The sequence below is a fragment of the Caretta caretta genome, chromosome 19, assembly GCF_965140235.1.
Source record: "Caretta caretta isolate rCarCar2 chromosome 19, rCarCar1.hap1, whole genome shotgun sequence".
In the NCBI taxonomy this organism is placed as follows: Eukaryota; Metazoa; Chordata; order Testudines; family Cheloniidae; genus Caretta; species Caretta caretta.
In genome coordinates, this window is record NC_134224.1 from 1,459,957 (window position 1) to 1,479,382 (window position 19,426).

Here is a 19,426-nt window from a genome sequence, read left to right on the forward strand (position 1 = left end):
CTACTGCAGAGAAGAGCGGACTGTATGTCAGGATTCCAGCAAAGAGATTGCTGGCAAACAGCTGGGACTAAGGAGAATGAGATTACAGATGATACCATGACATTATGGGAGAGAAGAAAAGCATTGTGCTGCAGAATGGATGCACTGGAAGGCCAGAACTGAGTCAGTAAAGAGAGGATGAAGTGGTCAATAGAGGAAAAGAAATGTCTTTGATGAACAGTCAAGAGGGCCTGTTGGAATGATCATAATCAATGGTGGAATAGTAAGGTGCCATGCATTGAGGAAGCCTCTGATCAGAACTATGTATCTGAGACTTTGAAATTCCTAACTGGATGCCCATTCTCAGTTCAGGACAAAAATGAAGAATGCTGTCAGGAGACGGTTGCACAACTTAAGTGTTGGCTTGAGCATTTTTGTGAATTAATGAACAGATCCCCACTGACATGTAAACTACAACCTAATCTGATGATAAACCCAGCAGAAAACAGGCTGGTGACCTTAGAGGAAGTAATGCTTGTGGTCAAACGGTTATGAAATGATAAAGTGCCTGGTCTTGAAGATATTGCATCGGAACTGCGAATGAGCAGAGGCCTGGATTTTCTTCACTGACTTCACAGAGTTGGCTTAAAAATTTAAAGAAAAGGAGTACTTGTGGCACCTTAGAGACTAACCAATTTATTTGAGCATGAGCTTTCGTGAGCTACAGCTCACTTCATCGGATGCATGCTGTGAAAACTGCAGAAGACATTATATACACAGAGACCATGAAACAATACCTCCTCCCACCCCACTCTCCTGCTGGTAATAGCTTATCTAAAGTGATCACTCTCCTTACAACATGTATGATAATCAAGTTGGGCCATTTCCAGCACAAATCCAGGTTTTCTCACCACCCCCCCACAAAACACACACACACAAACTCACTCTCCTGCTGGTAACAGCCCATCCAAAGTGACCACTCTCCCTACAATGTGCATGATAGTCAAGATGGGCCATTTCCAGCACAAAACCTGGATTTGTGCTGGAAATGGCCCACCTTGATTATCATGCACATTGTAGGGAGAGTGGTCACTTTAGATAAGCTATTACCAGCAGGAGAGTGAGTTTGTGTGTGTGTGTTTTGTGGGGGGGGGGGTGAGAAAACCTGGATTTGTGCTGGAAATGGCCCACCTTGATTTTCATGCACATTGTAAGGAGAGTGTCACTTTGGATAAGCTATTACCAGCAGGAGAGTGAGTTTGTGTGTGTGTGTTTTGGGGGGGGGGGGGGGGGGGTGAGAAAACCTGGATTTGTGCTGGAAATGGCCCACCTTGATTTTCATGCACATTGTAAGGAGAGTGTCACTTTGGATAAGCTATTACCAGCAGGAGAGTGAGTTTGTGTGTGTGGTTTTTGGAAAAAGGGGTGGGTGTGTGTGAGAAAACCTGGATTTGTGCTGGAAATGGCCCAACTTGATTATCATACACATTGTAAGGAGAGTGATCACTTTAGATAAGCTATTACCAGCAGGACAGTGGGGTGGGAGGAGGTATTGTTTCATATTCTCTGTGTGTATATAAAGTCTGCTGCAGTTTCCACGGTATGCATCCGATGAAGTGAGCTGTAGCTCACGAAAGCTCATGCTCAAATAAATTGGTTAGTCTCTAAGGTGCCACAAGTCCTCCTTTTCTTTTTGCGAATACAGACTAACACGGCTGTTACTCTGAAACCTTAAAAATTTAAGAGATTGGTCGCATTCCAGAAGACGGGTGAAGGGCTGCATCATCCCTTTTTCAAAAGAGGAGAGTGATCCCACTTGCTCAAATTATAAGGGAATAACGTTTCTGTTAGTCCCCTCAAGGGTGTTTATGATCATACTATTGAACCAGCTGAAATACTGTCTCAGCCCCAAAACGACAACCAGTGTGGTTTCTGTACAGGTCGATCGACAATCCATGCTACATATGCTCTCCAGAATGTTGCTGAAAAATAACTGGAGGAACAAAAGGAAGTTAACGTTGCATTTATAGACTTGACCCACTCTTTTGACTCAGTGCATCGATCTGCACTGCGGATCCTGTTACACCAGTCGGGGATGCCTGAGCACTTAGTGAGCCTAGTGGAGGAACTGTATCACTGTACGTTTATAGCTGTGTGAGGGTCAACGGTTGTATTCCAGACTGGTTTCGTAGTAATAGACTATCTGACGACAAAGCTGATTGGCACTAAAGTAGGAGCTATAAAATTTAAAGATTCATCTTTAGAGGATCTCAAGCATGCGGATGATATTGCCTTACTTGGAGAGACTACTAATCAACTGTAGCTAATGCTGGAAGAGCTGCAAAAAACTACTGAATATACAGGCCTTAAGATCAATGGTGATAAAACCAAAGCTGTGCATGCTTCCTGTAAAATGGAAACTAATGACCTGTTGATGCTGCATGTAGATGTGAATAATTTTATCTATCTGGATAGTTGGTTGAGAGCAGGAGGTTCTTGTATCTGAAGAACTCACACCTCAGACTGTGTGGGGGAGGCTTGGCATGGCATGCTTGCACTGTCCTGCTTGGGGCAGGGTTACTGTATTGCATACCATCAGAAACAGGAGCCATGTCACTGGGTGTGGAAAGAAGGGGCTGATTCCCCTCACTGGCTTCAGAAAAGCGTCTGTCAGTTTGCACTTGTCAGGAGAGCCAGGCCCAAACTGGGTCCTTCTGGCATTATTTCATGGAAAGAGGACTTATCCCAGCCCTGGATTTGATTTCCTGGGGTTGTGCTGATGAGACCGGCTCTTTGAACAGTGTCTATTTCAGCTTCCTTGTCTCTGCCATTTGGAGCTGTATTGACCCGTCTCTTGTCCTTCAGACCCTCCAGTTACAAGCACAGGTTAGTGATGTCAATACCATGAGGCTGAAGGATTCTAGGCCTGTTCTGTCACGGATATCTAACGGGGATGGGGACACCCCTAGCCCCACAGGAAGCGGCTGGGGAAAGCAGGCAATTTGCACTGGAGGCATGGACCTTACCACCTCTTTTGCTCTGGAATGCCAATGCTGCACGGTGGCTATAACGTTTTAACCACGAAAGAAGGCGCGGGACGGGTTAGGAACGGTGACACCAGAGCACACGGTGACACCAACTTCGATTTTAGTTATTTTTAAAAACTAATAATAGCACCATGTTGCAAAAGTTGTTTGTTGCGCACAAATGCTGCCCTGAGCCTGCTGAGCAAAGAGAGGCTCCTGGCAGCTCCTGCTCTTCAGGGATTGGCAATTACAGAGCAGAACAAGTCTGTGCCAGATGGGTGCTGGAGAAACCTAGCCTCTGCGAAGCCTAAGCCTCACACTCTGCAGAGCCAGGGCACTCAAGCCTGCTCCTGCTTGGGGGGCAGGGGTACATGAGCCAGCTCCAAGGGCAGAGCAAAGTGCTGCATTAGCAGGACAGGGTGGCAGGTGGTGAAGTCCCAGCATGCCGTGCTCCACCTGGATCTGAGCCACCTGGCACTGCATGCTGGGCCCAGGGCAGCCCTTTGGTGGTAAAGGGAGGGGCGGCTGCCTGCAGGATGCATTTTAGCCTTGGGTCTGGGAGCTGCACTTTGTGCACCCTGCTTCCCGGTCTTTGGCCAGGGCCCCTGTCCATTCACCTGCCCCACCGCCCTGTGCCCCATGGCTAAAGAGTAGCCCAGGGTTTTTTAAAAGCAGGGGGTGGGGAATGTGGGGAGAGCACAGCCCCCCATGCCTGCCTTTATCAGGACAAGGGGCACACTGGAAGTGCAGGACCACCCAACCCCAGGGCTGTAGCGCAGCAGGAGAGAAAGGGGACAGGATACAGGGTCCGTCTAAGCAGCCCTGCACAGGCCGGAGGGGAGGCAGACAGTTCAGGAGGGCATGCGCTTGCCCTGGAATATCAAGTGGTCCCTCAGGCTTGGGGAGGGCTGGGGGGCTGCAGCGACAATCCTGACCAAGAGTGTAAAAGCACCTGATGACTCTAGGTGCCCAGCTTGAGAGACCTCAGAGGGTAGGTGCTCAGTGCTTTCCGACACCCCGGCCCCCTTTCAGGTGCACCCCAAATCCCTAGCCCCTTGTGACAGTCCTGGGCCCTCTCCCCATTACGGCCTGTGTAACAAGCCGCCATAAGGAACCACATGCAACAGCCGCTCCAGGCACTGTCGGGCCCGAGCTGCTGCTGGAAGCACGAAGAGGCTCGTTAGCATTGGCCAATCCCGATTTACTGACTCCATTTCAGGTCAGGCCGACTGAGGCTGGTGGAGAGGCTGTGGGCACAGTGTCTCCTGCTGAGCCGTGCACTGAAGGGATCTTGGCCCATCCGGGGCTGTTCTTTCCCAGTGCTTCGGACAGGAAATACTTATGGGTTAATTAATCTTTGCGTTTCTAAGCAGAGGCAGATTTATGATCCTGGTAAGAGGCTGGGGCCCTGACATTTCTTTATTCTTCCTCCAGCTGAGCTGAAGGGAACCAGAAGGGGAGAGGCTGAGCCACAAAAGCTGGAGTTCGGGCTGGTGACGGAGACGCCAATGAGACCTCGCCTGTGGGGTGCTGTGGCCTGGTGCCTGCCCTCTTGGTCCTTGGCAGGCTAGTGGTGTGCATGCAAGCAGCCTCTGCTCATCTGGAGGAGACCTAATGATGCCCAGCTCCCACTGGGTGAAGGAGCCCGTGGGAAACGAGGGTGGGGTCACAGCGGAGAGGTCTCGGCTCCCCTCCACTTGCACTAGGCAGCCCCCGGGAGGCAGGGTCAGCACAACAGCCCCTGGATCTGAACGGGCTGCAGCCGATGGGCTCGTCTCTCAGCCCTCCGGGGGCGGGGGTGCAGGTCTAGGGCTGTCAGACCAGCCCCTGTTGGGAGCAGCCCGTCTCTGACTGTTCTTTGGGAATAGAGCACAGCGCTCCACGGAGAGGAGCCTGCACCCTCACTGCCCCATACACCCTTCCTCCCCCTTCCCCTCCCCTCCCCATGCAGCTGCTGGACACACACCCCAGCTCTCCCGCACACTCGGTGTCATGAGGCGAAGGTCTGCTCTGGGCTTTCCTGGTGGCTTCAATGACCTCACCCTGCTCTGACTCCCCCACCTCAACACAGACATTGTTTCGTGGCTGTCCAAAGAGGGGCTCCGTGGAGAATGGGCTCAACCAGCTTGCAGTTCTCTGGCGCAGTGTCCCAAACTACAGGGGGCGGGATTTACCCTGTGGAGCCCCGTTGCCTTGGCCGGGCGAATCTGTGGAGTTTGATGTTTGTGTAGGGTGAGATCCTACCCTGGGGTCGCGCCATGGCAGCAGGGGAATGGAGCAAAGGCAGCAGTTCTGATTCCCACCAGCTGAGAATCTGATGGGGTATAAGCAAGGCAGAATTATCCAGTTTAGCAAACTCCTCTTCCCCAGAAACAACTGCGCTCGTGCTGCACCGCTTTGCTATGTCACAAGCAGCTTGGCAAACGTGGTGCACGAACAAACGACTGCCTGCTTGGGACATGTACGTCTCCTGCAAGGCGAATAGCTTGGAATTCAATTCCCTTTTGCTTCAGCCCCCTTCCTTCAAGCGAGGAGCTTGTGGCATGCACATTCCCCAGCTCTCTGCAATTAGCTGGGTTATCTATTTACCTCAACTGGTGCTTCTCCAGCCTTACTGAGCAGCAAGGCCAAGAGCCGCGGAGAAATGTGGCCACCACATGTTGGCAGCAGTTGAGTTCTGGGCACATTCTTTCTCGGCACAGCCTTTAAACTGTGGGAACCGTGTCAAAGGAAGCCGTTCACCCCGTAACATGCTTGGGATCTGAAGGTCTCTATTTAGATGGCAGCCCGGCATTAATTTAGCAATTCACTACAGAGTTTGGCGTGATGTTTAAAGCACTAAAGTAAATTGTGGTGAAGTCGTTTCCCTCAAACCAGACTGTGTGGTTTACATTATTTGTCAACCCTAAACACAACTGGCATGTTTGTATTGTTCATGCTACTCCCCGGTGCGCCTCTCTCCAGGGGAGAAGAATCCGCCGACAGTCTCAGCTCCAGTTCCTGTCCCCATGGGCTTATGCGCCCCGGGACGTGTGCCTCCAGGGCACTCAGCCCAGTGGTCTGGAATATTGCCTGTACTTCCCTGAGTGAGGTGGGAGTAAGCAGTGTGTGCCCTGTTTTGCTAACGGCTGTGCTAATCGAATGCAGATTGCACTTTCTGCCTGCAGTCCCTAAAATCCACGGGCCGTGAAGAATGGAGACATGCACGTACACAGACATGCACACTGGAGAGCACACACGTGTGTGCTCACACTCACACACACACACAAGGACTGTGGGCACACACAAATGTATGGACACACTGTACAGATACATTCACAGAAACTAGGCGTGCACACACAGACTGTGGAAACACACACACACACACACACACACTCACACACACACACACACTGTAGGCCCTTACGTGCGCACACCCACCCCCACACACTGTGGGCGCTCTCATACACACAGACTGGGCACACAGCAGCACACTCATCGCATGGCAAACTGTATATGCATGTTGTGTGATAATACATGGCCCGGCACTTGGCAGGAACACAACTGCACCCAAACAGCTTCCATCCAGGAAAGCCTTTTTAGGAGCTAGTCGACACCTTTCCCTTCCAGGGGGCACGACCCTAGGAATGGAATGGGATATTATTTCCTTTCTACTGCTCTTCCTTGGCCTAAGGAATCAGTCAGCTCAATATGCACCAGGTCCTCCCTGTGGCGGTTTGCCAGAAGGACCCTGCCATGCTCAGGAAGGAGCCATTTCAATAGGGGCGTGCGATTGGGAGGTGCAGGTCAGGAGAAGATGAGGAGGCTGGAGCCCCCGTCCTGGCTCTGCTGACGTGCTCAAGTGGGGACTCGGTAGCTCCTGTCTCTACAAGAAGAAAAGGAGGACTTGTGGCACTTCAGAGACTAACAAATTTATTTGAGCATAAACTTTTGTGAGCTACAGCTCACTTCCTCTACAAGGAGGGTCTTCCGTGATATCCAAGTCACGTCTCTCAGGAATGAGCTTTTCCATAAATATAATCGGGTCAGGAGCAGAGCAGGGGAAAGGACTTCTTTTCAGTTCATGGGTAATTCTGAAAAATTAAAAAAAAAAGAGTTTTGAGTTGAACAAAAAGATTTGTTTCAATTTCAAGCACTTTTTAACTTTTAAACATTTTTATAATTAAATTACAGGAAATTTCTGAACAGAAAGTCTCTTCAAAGCAAAACGTTGAAACACTTCATTTAGAAAACCTCAGAATGAAACATTCTGATTTGTTCTTTTTTTTTTTAAGTGTTTTTTTTTCCCCCAACCAAAACAACTTGAGGAAAGTTACAAGAATTCGCAAAACGTTTCAGCGTTGCCAAATCCGCATTGTTCAGCAAAAGTAAAGGTTTGGTCAAAACTGCTGCCCAGCTGTACTCAGAACACCTTTTGTTCTGAGCTTTCGCAGACCTGGGCACTGCTGTTAACACCCTTTGTTTGCCCAGTCCCTGGGTTCTTAACCATCTCCATATTCCTCTCCAGAGGGAACTGTTTCAAGCACAGCAGTTTGGGGCCAGTTCTGCAGTCTCTAATGGTTTGCCATCTGCTCACCTTCTACCTCCCCTCTCCATGTCAGACAGGTGCCTTCAACATGCCTTTCTCCAAAGCTAGAGCTCTCTGGGGCCGCTCTGCTTGAGCTTGCAGGCCCTACAGAGCCACCTTAGCTGCAGGGTGTGTGGGAGGGAAAGTTGTAAGGCTGGGGGCAGGGAGTGAACCCAGAGGCTGCACAAGGGCCAATGGCTGCCCAGAGGGAAGGGGAGGACACCTTGTCACGCAGGGCCTTTTCTGAGGTGAGATATTATCACTCGATCGGTGAGTGATTCACCTGAGCTCCTGGCCATGCCGCGTGTCCACCCAAGCCATTCTGCCCAGGAGTGACCCTGTCTCCCTCGGCTGTGCGGCTGCACTCCTCACACTTGTAATCAGACCTGGATCATTCCTAGACTTTTCTGTCATCTCCTCCTTTATGCCTCCCAGAGACGCATGTGCTTTAAAAGTGCTCTCCCCTGAATCCTTGTAGCCAGAGATGCCCTGGGATGGACAGAGCCAGACTCTCTGCTCCTCCAGCACAGAATGGGTTGGCGCGCCCAGCTTTTGTTTGAATTTTTCCACCTCCAAACAATTCACGAAGGCAGGAAGAGCTGCGGCATGTGGGGTGGTGAAGGCTTTTGCATTGGCATATGGCTGCTCAGATGGCACCAACAGCAAATGCATCTCCTGGGAACCACCCCCAGAGAATCAGTCCAGGATGAGTGAGGGGAGCCCAAGGGACCCCAGCACCCAGGGAGCAGCCACTGTGCCATGGCTTTATTCTCACATAATGGGCAGAGCAGAGGCAGAAAACTGATTGGCTACCATCCTGCCTTTTTTGGTCAACCACATGGTGCCCCTTTTCCTGGTTTGCTAAGCAAGGGACTGCAGTGCGGGCAACAGCCTGAGAAGCCAACGCCTCTCGGATTCTTCTGCTTTGCTGCACTTAATCATCCTTTCACTGCATCATGGCAGTGTGTGTTATCCCACTGCACAGCCCTTGTACACTATATGCCACGTGTTCTCCTGCCCTGTGCCCCGCTGGCTGTTCTCCCGCTGGGCAGTTCCCGGCACGTTAGCCCATCATGCTCCCTGCTGCATGCTAACCCACAAACCTCTTCGTGTCAGGCCATTCTGGCCTCACCATAGCACAGACAGAACAGAGAGGCTGGTCAACTGCTCTTTAGCTGTGGTTTATCGGGATTGCAGCCAACAATAGATCCACTAGAAAGGGCATGTAGCCAATGAGAAATGTCCTGTACAGAAGAGCCAGTACAAAGGTATACTCCTGCCATGGGCATGCTACTGTTTTCATTGACTGATGGCAGAGACCTCAGCTAATACCTTTATCCTTGTCAGATTCAAGCTGGACAGAGCCATAGCAGGGGTCCAAGAATGCAAACAACTGGCAGCACAAGGTCACAGCCTAGAGAATCCCAACATCGTTTCTCGGTTGGCATCATTAACCCAGTTCCAAAGCTCCTTGCACATAGTTAACCAGATAAGCAACACACAGTTAATCCACTTAGTGTTTATCCTGGGTCATATTTTCCACAAAACGTTACTCAGCACAAATCCATCTATCACAAAAGCTCCAGGACTGTGACATTAAATAATTGTCACATTTTTCTTCTGTAAAGATTAACATTTTTGCTAAGGTTGCAGAGCCCTTATTGAGCTATTAACGCCATCAGAAATGGCACACAATTGCCAGGGGATTAGCATGTCTGGGCAGCAGCCTGGTTTTCCTATTATATTACTCCGATGACCTGCAGAAACCTGTGGAATCAGCTGATAAGTCTCCCGCTACTAGAAAGCTGGAGGCAGACAGTCGGAAGTTCTGTAATGCAGCTGTGGGAGAGAGTAAAGTTGGGCATCTCTGACTGCTTCGGGGAGCCATTCCTGGAGCTGAACACAGCGGGTGAAGGCCCTGCCCACACCTACACAGTAGGGGTGAGGACTGGAAAACAATCCAGAATGTGCTATTAACAATACTCAGATATAAACAATAATGAATATGCAAGAAGGCCACACTGAGGACCATTATCACCCCAGTGGGGAAACTGAGTCACAGAGCAATTCAATTCCACACAGTGAACTGAGGGCAGAAATGGAGGTAGAATCCACGACTCCTGGCTCCCAGTCTCTTACTCACACTATCAGACAATTATGTCTCTTGTTTGTTTTCTGTCCTGTGTTGCCTCACCCAGACCTGCTGAATTCGCCTGCAAGGGCCCCTCCTATTGGTTATCACCACAGCTTCACTTGTCCTGCTGGGCTGGGTAGACACCAAGCTGTAGCTGATTCCTTGATGTTATTTCTCTAGATTGACCCAGAATCTTCGGCAGCCTGAATGCTGTGAAAATACCAAGCCATGGAGGGGAGACTCTGGAGCGGTGCGTAAGCCATCAGCAGTAGCTATTTCCGGGGGTTGTGCTCCTGCACCTGGCAGGAACCTCGCCTCCAACACTGCTCCTCCACGCACCCCCGGGGGTCTGTGTGTGTGTGGGAGAGCGAGGATCAACACCAGGTGCTCCGTGCACCTGGGTTACTTTCCCCACCTGGGCTGTGTCAGGGGTGGGCAGAGAGCAGCAGCTCCTGATGCCTCAGAGCACGGCCCAGGTGAGGAACGTGACCAGGATGCAGGAGCACTTGGTGTTGGTCCTCGCTCCCCCCTACCACTCTCTCCACATGCAGGGAGGAATGTTGGGGACAGGAGCAGTATCTGCGTATCATTGTTGCCCCCCAAGGAGAAATCTGGGTGCCTCCCCCCACAACGCAGCTCTCCCCTGCAAGCCGAGAGCAGTCTCTGACTCTACACTGGCAGGGCACACCTCTGCGCTGCTTCAGGGCGCCCCTTGGACTATGGCACCCCTAAGTGGTCGCCTGAGTGGCCCACCCCTAAGGCTGGCCCTGCATGGAAACGGTGAGCCCTGGGGTGAACTCCAGCTCTGGTACATGTGGCTGGGAGACTAACAGCAAAAGGACAGGTTAGTCCATGATTTTCCCACCACCTTCTCTTCCTCTTTGCACACACTAGACCTGCTGCAGGGAAACTGGACATTCTTCTGGGTCTGCAGGTGCATTAAGCATAGTTATCTGCTTCCCCATCTATAGCTAATTCAAGGTGATGACATTTATGCAACAGTCGTCCTGGTTTGCCTTTCTGCAACTCTTTTCATCTGAGGATCTCAGCACTTGGTAAGTATTAGCTAAGCCTCACAACACTCCCGGTAAAGTGTTGCTATCCCTGTTTTACAGGTGAGTAAACTGAGGCACAGAGAAGTGACTTTCTCAAGGTTGCACACATTGTTTCTGGAAGAGAAGGGAGTAGAACTTCAGAGCCCATACAGCCCACTCCCCTCCCCGAGCAAATAATAAAAGACGAGATTTGTGAAATATTTCTGGGAGTGGAGGAGCTTGGAAGGAAGATGGCAGAGAGAACAGAGCTCATTGCTCCTGCTGCCCCACAGGTGGGACTCCAGCTTTCCCCAGTCAGTTGGACTCCACCTGTGCAAAGTGCTGCAAACGTGTGAACCTCCCTTCTATCAGTTATCTGAAAGATGGTGACATCATGCTAATGAGGTGGCCAGGTTCCAGCCTGTGCACTGGTTCCAGGGAAGAAGCTGAGAAGGGAAGGAGGAAGGATTTCTGGAGGAGGAGAGAGCACATTGCCCCAGAGTTGGAGAGACAAAGGAGGGGCCAGGATCAGGGCAGCAGCACCAGTGGGTCCTGGGAAGGGAGGCAGGGTGCATGGGCAGTTTTGAAAACCAGGAGGACAAATAGGAACTGATTTTGAAAATGGCTGAGAAACCAGAAATGACAGCAGAACCCACCTGGGGTGCACTGGGACACAGTAGATTTCCAGCTAAGGTGCAGCAGGAGGAAAGTTCTGAGTCATTTCAATATGTCTTGAGGGGCCAAGTGCTGAATGCTGGAATGAAATTATTTGGTGGGAGGTAATTGATCATTAGGGCAGTGTGACGGGGCAGAGCAGCCCCGCACTGGTACTGCAGGGGTTAACCCTTCCTCTCTAGCAGAGGAAGCCCCGCCCCTGGGGCTCTGCTGGGCATGCTCCAACTGGAGAACAGGTATAAAAGCCTGCAGAGCTGCCCAGTCTGGGCTGACCGCTGGAGGGGAAGGAGGTGTGCTGCCAGCTCCCGAGGGGGGCCAGCCAAGCCGGGACGTGCGCCACGGAGTACGTCCCAGAAGGGGAACAGGCCAGAGGAGCCCCGGAAATGGAGGACCCGCAGGTTATCGTAGGCGGTGTCCCAGCGGAACTTGAGAGGAAAACGCGTTAAAGCTGCACGGAGGCTCGGTGTGTTCTGGGTGGATCCCTGCCAAGCTGGTGGCAAGGGGAACTTTCCACTACCCGGGCCCTGGGTTGGGACCCGGTGGAGAGGGTGGGCCTGAGTCCCTCTACCCCCGGCCCGGGAGAAGCGTATGTACCCTGGCCATTGGGCCACACTGCCCTGGTGTTTGGGGTGAGTTACATGGAGCCTGGCTGCTAGGCGGCACTACCCTGCCTGCAAGGGGGGGCTATATGGACTCTGGCCATTGGGCCGCATTGCTGCAAGGCTGGGAGTGATTTATATGGACTCTGGCCCTTCGGGCACACTACCTGGACCAAGGGGTGATTGTGTGGAGGAAGGCCATTAGGCTGCATCGAGCTGCCCACAGAGAGGCGAGCACACGAACTTGGGAGTGGTGAGGTTCTGACACCCCATCCCCCCCTGCCCCAAAGCGGGGGCAGTATCAGGCCTGCCACAGGCAAGGTCCCAATACATGTCATTAGCTGGCCTGGTACAGAGAGGGTCACCAATCTGCATGGCTTAAGAGGGGATGAAAGCCTTTTGGCAAAGCATTTAAACACATGGTTATGTCCATCTCTATTCAGCAGAGGATGTGCTTGAAAGCTCTGCTGAATAGGGATGGATTGCTGAGTCAGGACCATTATCTTACAAAAGTGCAGTGCGAGAGGGCGGAGGCAAAGACCGAGCCCAGCATGCTCCTAGTAGGATTGCTACATAGCTGCTTGCTGGCAAGGCATTTGTCGCATTGGGAAGATGGTATTTTTGTTTTGTTGTCCCTATGGGATTAGAATTTCACGGTAACTTTTTTCAGCAGTTCAGCACATACTCAATCTCCTTAACAGGGCAACATAGAGAAAAGACTTTGGCCTCCCAGGGAGTGACAGAGCAGCCAAGGGTGCTGATACGTCCTGCAGCTCACTATAAGTCACTGGCGATGGGGTATTTGGCTGCTCTCCTCTTTCACCAGAGGAAAATGTTCCATTTTCTTCACTGGGGGCTATAACTGGGATAGAAAATGAAGAGTTTTGGTGCAGGTGGGAGGAAGGCTTACCTCTAAAAGAGGGTTTCCTGAGACCCTAAAGTCCAGAAGGACAAACATGAAGGAGCCAGTAGGAACAAATGCTGTCAGTTTATCAAGACCTGTAAGGCCCATCTCACTGCAACAGAGCCCAAGCATTCCAATCAAAATCACCTGATGAAATTAAGGAGATGGGGCAATTCACCCAAAGCCCAAGCGTCATTAGGCCCAAAGAAACGTGAGCTTTGTCTGGAATCCAAAGGCACAAAATGTTTAATTAAATCTGTTCTCTGGCAATTTTGGGTGCCTCTGTTTTTAGGAGCCTGTCTTGAAACACCCAAGCAGGGGGGCTCAGCACTTCCCTGAAATTTTGGCCCTTTTTTAAGTGTCCCAAAATTGCCAGTTGCTTTTGGAAATGTAAGTGATCGGTGGCATCATTCCCTTCCAGATGGAGGAGCTGGGGATACCAGGTTCCTTTGCTAATTGCTGCAAGGAGCAACAGCTTAGCTCAGAAAACTTCTAGGCCAGAAATAGACATTCTGCAGTCTCAACAAGACTTTAATGGAGCTTGTGTAGCAGGTAGGCTGTAAGATGCACAGAGGCATTCGACAAAATGGTCCAGTGGGTTTCTCTGGCCCTGCTTTCCATGGCTCTGACCGTGGCAGCAGTTCAGCCGAATGAAAACCGACTGCATCCAGTTGCTGGATGTGCTGGGTGAGTGTCATGCACGTTATAGCCACCAATCCCATCAGGATTTATTTGAAACAAACTCTCAGCAGGAGCTGAGAGAGCTGGAAATCACCCTGCACATGAGACACACTGGGTAGGTGTTATGTTTCTTTCCAAGAAAAAGATCTCAAAGCCTTGGGAACTGTCTAGTGTCTGCTAACAATAAGTGGACCAGATTAATTCAACAGCTATTTATGCCAATCAAAAAATGCCGGTCATATGAACGGTGCCATCCCATGACTCATTTTTCCCTCATAAAAATGACTGGACACTTTTATTTGTTTCGCAAATTACAAGACCTCTTGTTTCCAAGTACACTTCACACAAGCCTTACATAAGCCTGGCTCTAGTACAGACGTATCTGTGGTGACATTCAGAGTTGCAAGAAGGGGAGTAATGAAAGGGATTTAGAGAGGAGAGGACAGCCCCCAGGCAGAACTGGAACTCGGGGACAAGTGGGCACAGCTCTTGAGATACAAGGTACAGTGATTTTGAAGAAGCCCAGGGCAGGCTCCTCACTCAGCACGGAGCCGTGGCTTGGGTCAGGTTCTGAGCATGAGCCCAGCAGCAGGAAATGTGCCCTAAAGAGACGTTGGGCTTGTCTACACCACGCAGCTTTTAGTGACAAGGCTGTGTCAACACGGCCTTGTCACGAAACGTCAGCGAGTGTAAACACTCTTTGTTGGCACTTTTGCCAACAAAATACTTCCAGCCCCGCGAGTGGCGTTCGCTTTGTCAGCCGGAAAGTGCTCCTGCCGACAAAGCCGCGTTCACACTGCCACTTGCGTCAGCAAAACTTTTCTTTTGCGTGGGGGGCTTTTTTAAGTACCTGTGAAAGACAAAAGTTTTGCCAACAACTTCACAGTGTAGACCTACCCTAGAGAGTCAATAGGAGCAAATCAAGGATTGGTGAAATGGGCTTTTAAGGTAAGAAAGAGAAGCATGCGCCCTGCCTTTCAGCAGCCCAGAATGCAGCGATCTGCCCTCCCCCCATCACTCCCTCTGTGAGTGGGCTCCCGATGGGGAGAATGGAGACCACACGTTTTCTTCTCTCACTCTATATTTTAAGCTGCTGTTCTCTCCAGTTAACCCCGGAAACCTGCCTTATCCATCTTGGTTTTATCTCAGCTTGCAGAGAGCAAATATTTAGGGGCTTTCTGCAAGGTTCTGACCTCCAAGAAAGTTATTTCATTTCGCCTTTCATAAACAAGATAACGAGCTGGAGCACAGGCCGGCTAGCTGGGGAGGGAAATCTGAGCTAGCTGGGTAAAGCTAGCAGCATCGCCGAGCCAGCTCCCAGAGCCGCTAGGCCCCTCTGTCGGAGGAGGCATCCAAGAGCTGTAGGTCTTCAGGCTGCAGCTGATTTCTGAATGTACAGAGCAGTTCGCAGGTTCTAAATCTGGGTTATTTTTCAGCAGCAAGATTGTGAATGTTTCTTTTTACTGCTATGTTATTAATAGATGCAAGGAATAAATGCAGTGGATGCGTATTCCAGGGTAGCCTCGTGCTTCCAGCACATGGGCTGCAAGCCCGAATACATTGCAATGCTTGCAAGAAACGGCTTCTACAGAATGAAAGTTCAATGTTACAGCCTCAGAGGGGCAGTGGTGAAAGCAACTCAGAAACACGCCAAAGGGGAAAGAGTTGGGAAAGCCCAGGAGGAAATAGCGTGGCTTGAGAGGCCGGGCTAGGGAGATGGACACCTTTAGGCCACAAGTCTGCAGATGGACTTGGGGGGGGGGGGGGGGGTAAATTAGAAAAGGACAGACACAGGAGATGCTGTGTGTGGAGAGTGGTTCCTAAAAGGATGGCCTCGGAGGTGCTGAGAGGGGACAGGTGCTCCACCCCTCACAGGCTCGGGCCTGGAATTTCTCCCATTTTCTAGGACAACGGCGCTGAATCTGAGCCCAGGTTTACAGAGGAGGAGGATGGGCAAGGTGAGGTCCCAGCCAAGCTAGGTGTCTGTGAAGCAATGAATAACGCCCACCAAATAAGGTCCTTACTGTGTGAGTTAAAGAATGCTGAAGAGGGGTAATAGGATATTGGACTATCATGTGCTATTAACTATTTGCTGACAGTCATGCAGGGCAAAGAAGCCACTTGTCTTTGTTTTAATCTTGGGAAAGCAACGGGGCTTACAATGTTTACCTTTTGAGGTAAAGCATCAATCTCCTGGAAATTTGGATTAAAAAACAATATGGGACTAGAGCATCTTGTGTTTTCTCCCTGATTCATTTCACAATATGCCAGACAGCATGGCTTGAGTTAGGGCTTTGGCAGCAGCTTTTATCACGATGGATATAGTGGAGGATGGAAAAGAAATTTGGTTATCAAAGGATGCCAGGACTCAACTTTCTACACATACACTTAATAATGGAAAATTTCTCCTTTAAAGGGCTCCTTAGACACAGCCCTGGTCATCACAGAATACACGAGATAAATTAGATTACCTTTTAATAGTGGAACACTCGGTCCCCACCCTAGCGCAACAGTGAAAGCATGTTTTCTGTTAGACAAAAGCAGCCCCGTTTCCAACCCAAATTCTCAGTGCTGCAATGCAGAAAGGTAAATGAAAATTAAACAATTCAGCAGCTCGGAGGACAGAGGCATGGAGAAATGCTTTCATGCTTGTGGTAGCTTTCTAGCTGCTATTATAGTCACTGGAATATTCTCCCTCCCCCCCCATAAACCAAAAGGCAACCCCGAGAAATGAAATATCTGTGTATTCCATGGGAACAACATTTGGACTTAGCTTGCAATGTACTAAATGAAGTTTGTTTAGCGTAATCGCGTTCTTCCACAGGGAGAAAAGATACAAAGCAACAATCTGCTACACTGAGAAACAACCCCCTGTCCCTGCACTCCTCACCTACTTCAGAACTCCAATGACACATGCATGGAAACGACATGCAACACATTTGTTAAATTGCAGGCACTGGGGTGGGTTCAGTGGCACAAAGGGGAGTTAGATACACAACTCCCATTAACTTTGATTGTCAGTCAGCTCCTAACTGTGTTTTGTACCTTCAACTTCCACTCCTTTCCTCTGGACTATTATCCCTGTTTGTTACACGCATTGTGTAGCAACATGCAATATAGACAATGCTTGGCACACGGTGCTCACACTCAAGCTCTGCCTTCTGGATTGGAAGTTTTGACCAGTTTACCTATTACCCATTAGCTGCCATAAGCTGGGGCTGCTCCCCAGAAGTCAACAGAGCGATTCCAAACTACACCCACTGAGGAACGGGACCCAAATGGTCATTTCTCTCAAGGTGGTAAAAGCCTTCAAGATGGGTGAAACATTATAAATGCCACATAATTTTTCCCCGTGGGTGCTCCAGCCCCAGAACACCCACGGAGTCGACACGTATGTGAAACCTGTTTGTTTCTGCGGGGAGGATCAAGTCTTGACTCTGATCCAACCTCTGAGGGGTTTTGGAAATGGTTCAATACTCTACAAGGGATTTGGGGGCATTTTTTCCTGACAGTGATTTATTCTGTGTCTTCAGAGAAGCCAACACGACTCAGAGAATTGGTGAGGAACCAATGAAAAGAAACACTTTGAAGGTAACAGCTTGGACATTACAGAGAGGAGAAAGAAGGCAAAACAATTCTGTTAAAAGGCAGAAAAGAGGAGACAAAACAAGGAGGAAGGTACTCCGGTTTCTGGAGGGTTAATTTGCAGAGTCTTTGTCTCTGGCATTAAACGTGGTCTCAAATACAGGCTTCATGGTCTCTCCAGGCCATTTGGCATGCTTGGTAGATCTCCACATAGGCCAGCGGTAGAAGAGCCGGGGGCAGCAAGGCTGAGGTCAGGAGTGAGGCGTGTGAGCAGAGCTGTGCGCATAGGAGCCGGTGAGGCTGCTGCGGACGCTGCCGGTCAGCACCGAGAAGCTACAGTGGGAGTGCTCCCCCAGTGGCACTGGCTGCCGGAAGCTTTATTGGAGGATCACGTTAATGAGTCAACACCCCTCCCCGAACAGCGATGAAAATAAACTACAAAGCGGGAAATGCGCATGCAAATGTACTGAGACGTCAGGAAACCAAAGCCCCACTGAGGCTTGTCGAGGGGCGTTTTAGCTCTCCCTTCCAACTGGCCTGTCTCCCTTCCAACCAGCTCTTTCATGGTGGGGACACACCGCGGACAATGGATTCGTTGTGTTTGTTGATCATGGTCCTAACAATGGAAGGGGGTGGGAGAAAAATGCTTCCCTCAGAGGCAGAAACAGGGACCACAAGCTGTTTTTAACAACTCTGTAAATAAGTGCCCCACAGGTACTTATCTGTCCAGCTGCTTATTTGGCCCCCCGTTATGGTGCTGCCTGACACCTATCTGGTGCAGCTCTGGCCCTCCAAATAGTGGAATGAATGACAAGGACAATCACTTGCTAATAGATCCACAGAGCTCTTTCATTCTGGCCCTGGTGTTTTCCTGTGCCCCACACAGACCTGCTGCTACGTCACTCGGGTTTCTGTGAATTCTTTATAGGAGGCTCACTGCTGCTACAGAAAATGCTACAGGAACAAACCTCAGCATCCTGGAAAGCTTCTTGTTGCCCCACCCATGGTGGGGCCTTTGTCATATGCTGGGACCTGAGGGCAGGGGTACAGGAGAAGCCGCGAGATGGAGGGAGACACCTCATGGTCCCCGCCTCCAGACCTTCCCTTCAGGTTGCTATTTATAAATATCAGGGATATCCTAGGAATGGAATTAGCTGCAGGAGGGCGCTGCACAGGTGTGCAAAGGCAGCCTGCAAGGAGCTGGCACTGGTTTCACATGATGTCCCCAGGGCTGGTCTCCGCTTTGTGTGGACACCAAGGTGGAGATGGGAGGGGAGGGGAGAGTACTTTCACTTTCAGGGGAAGAGCTGGGAAGGTGGACAGGGAGGGTCACTGGCAGTTTTACAACCCGCTGCGGGGCAAGCAGAGAGTTGCCAAGTGTGTGCTTATTTCCCAGAAATGGAGGAGGCAGGGGCATATGAAACTTGCATTTGTGCTGGAAGATCCTTTAGGCTCTAGCTATGCTGCTCCTTCTGCTTCCCCTGTGCACGGAGCTGGTGCCTGGCTCCTCTCTGGCAAATGCTTTGTCACTCCGTTGGCCTGATCACGAGGCCTGCTAACACCCTGATTCTTGTGCCAGCTCCCCTTGCCTGGCCCTTAGCTGGGATGGAAACACGGCATCAGTCCAGCGTTATGTGCCAATAACCCCCATTAACCCGCTGCCTCTCCTGCCAATGGAGTGGTGATGGTAACAAGACCTAACCCTCCAATCACACCTCTCCTGGAGCACTTTATAAACAACCCACTTCCCACCCCTCATGGCCAGGGGAATCTATGACCCCACCCTTCACAGATGGCAAAGTAATGTAAGGTGTCTTGCCCAGGGTCACCCCATGTCAGTGGCACGTGTCTGTGACCGAACAGCGCATTGCACAGTAATTAATAACAACAACACCACACACACCTCTTTGTACCTGAGAGGATGTTGGGCTTCCTTTGCCCAGGAAGAACCACAGGCAATGAACAGACTTAAAATCTCCAGCCCCAGGAGCTGATGCATCAGAGGAAGGAAGGGTGAACAGGGAGCGTCACTGTCAGCTGTATTGTTCCTCCTCTCTGGTGTCAGGACAGAGAAGGGTTTTGGTTCCAAACCAACTGGCTTGGCAGTCCCCCAGGCTGTCACCATCTGGCCCTCCCTGACAGAGCATGCTCCCTGGGGAGTGGAGCTGGTGGTCCCCAGAGAGCTGCTCTCCCTCCCAGAGCCAAAGCACTGGTTTGCTTCAAGGAATCTGCAATATCCATC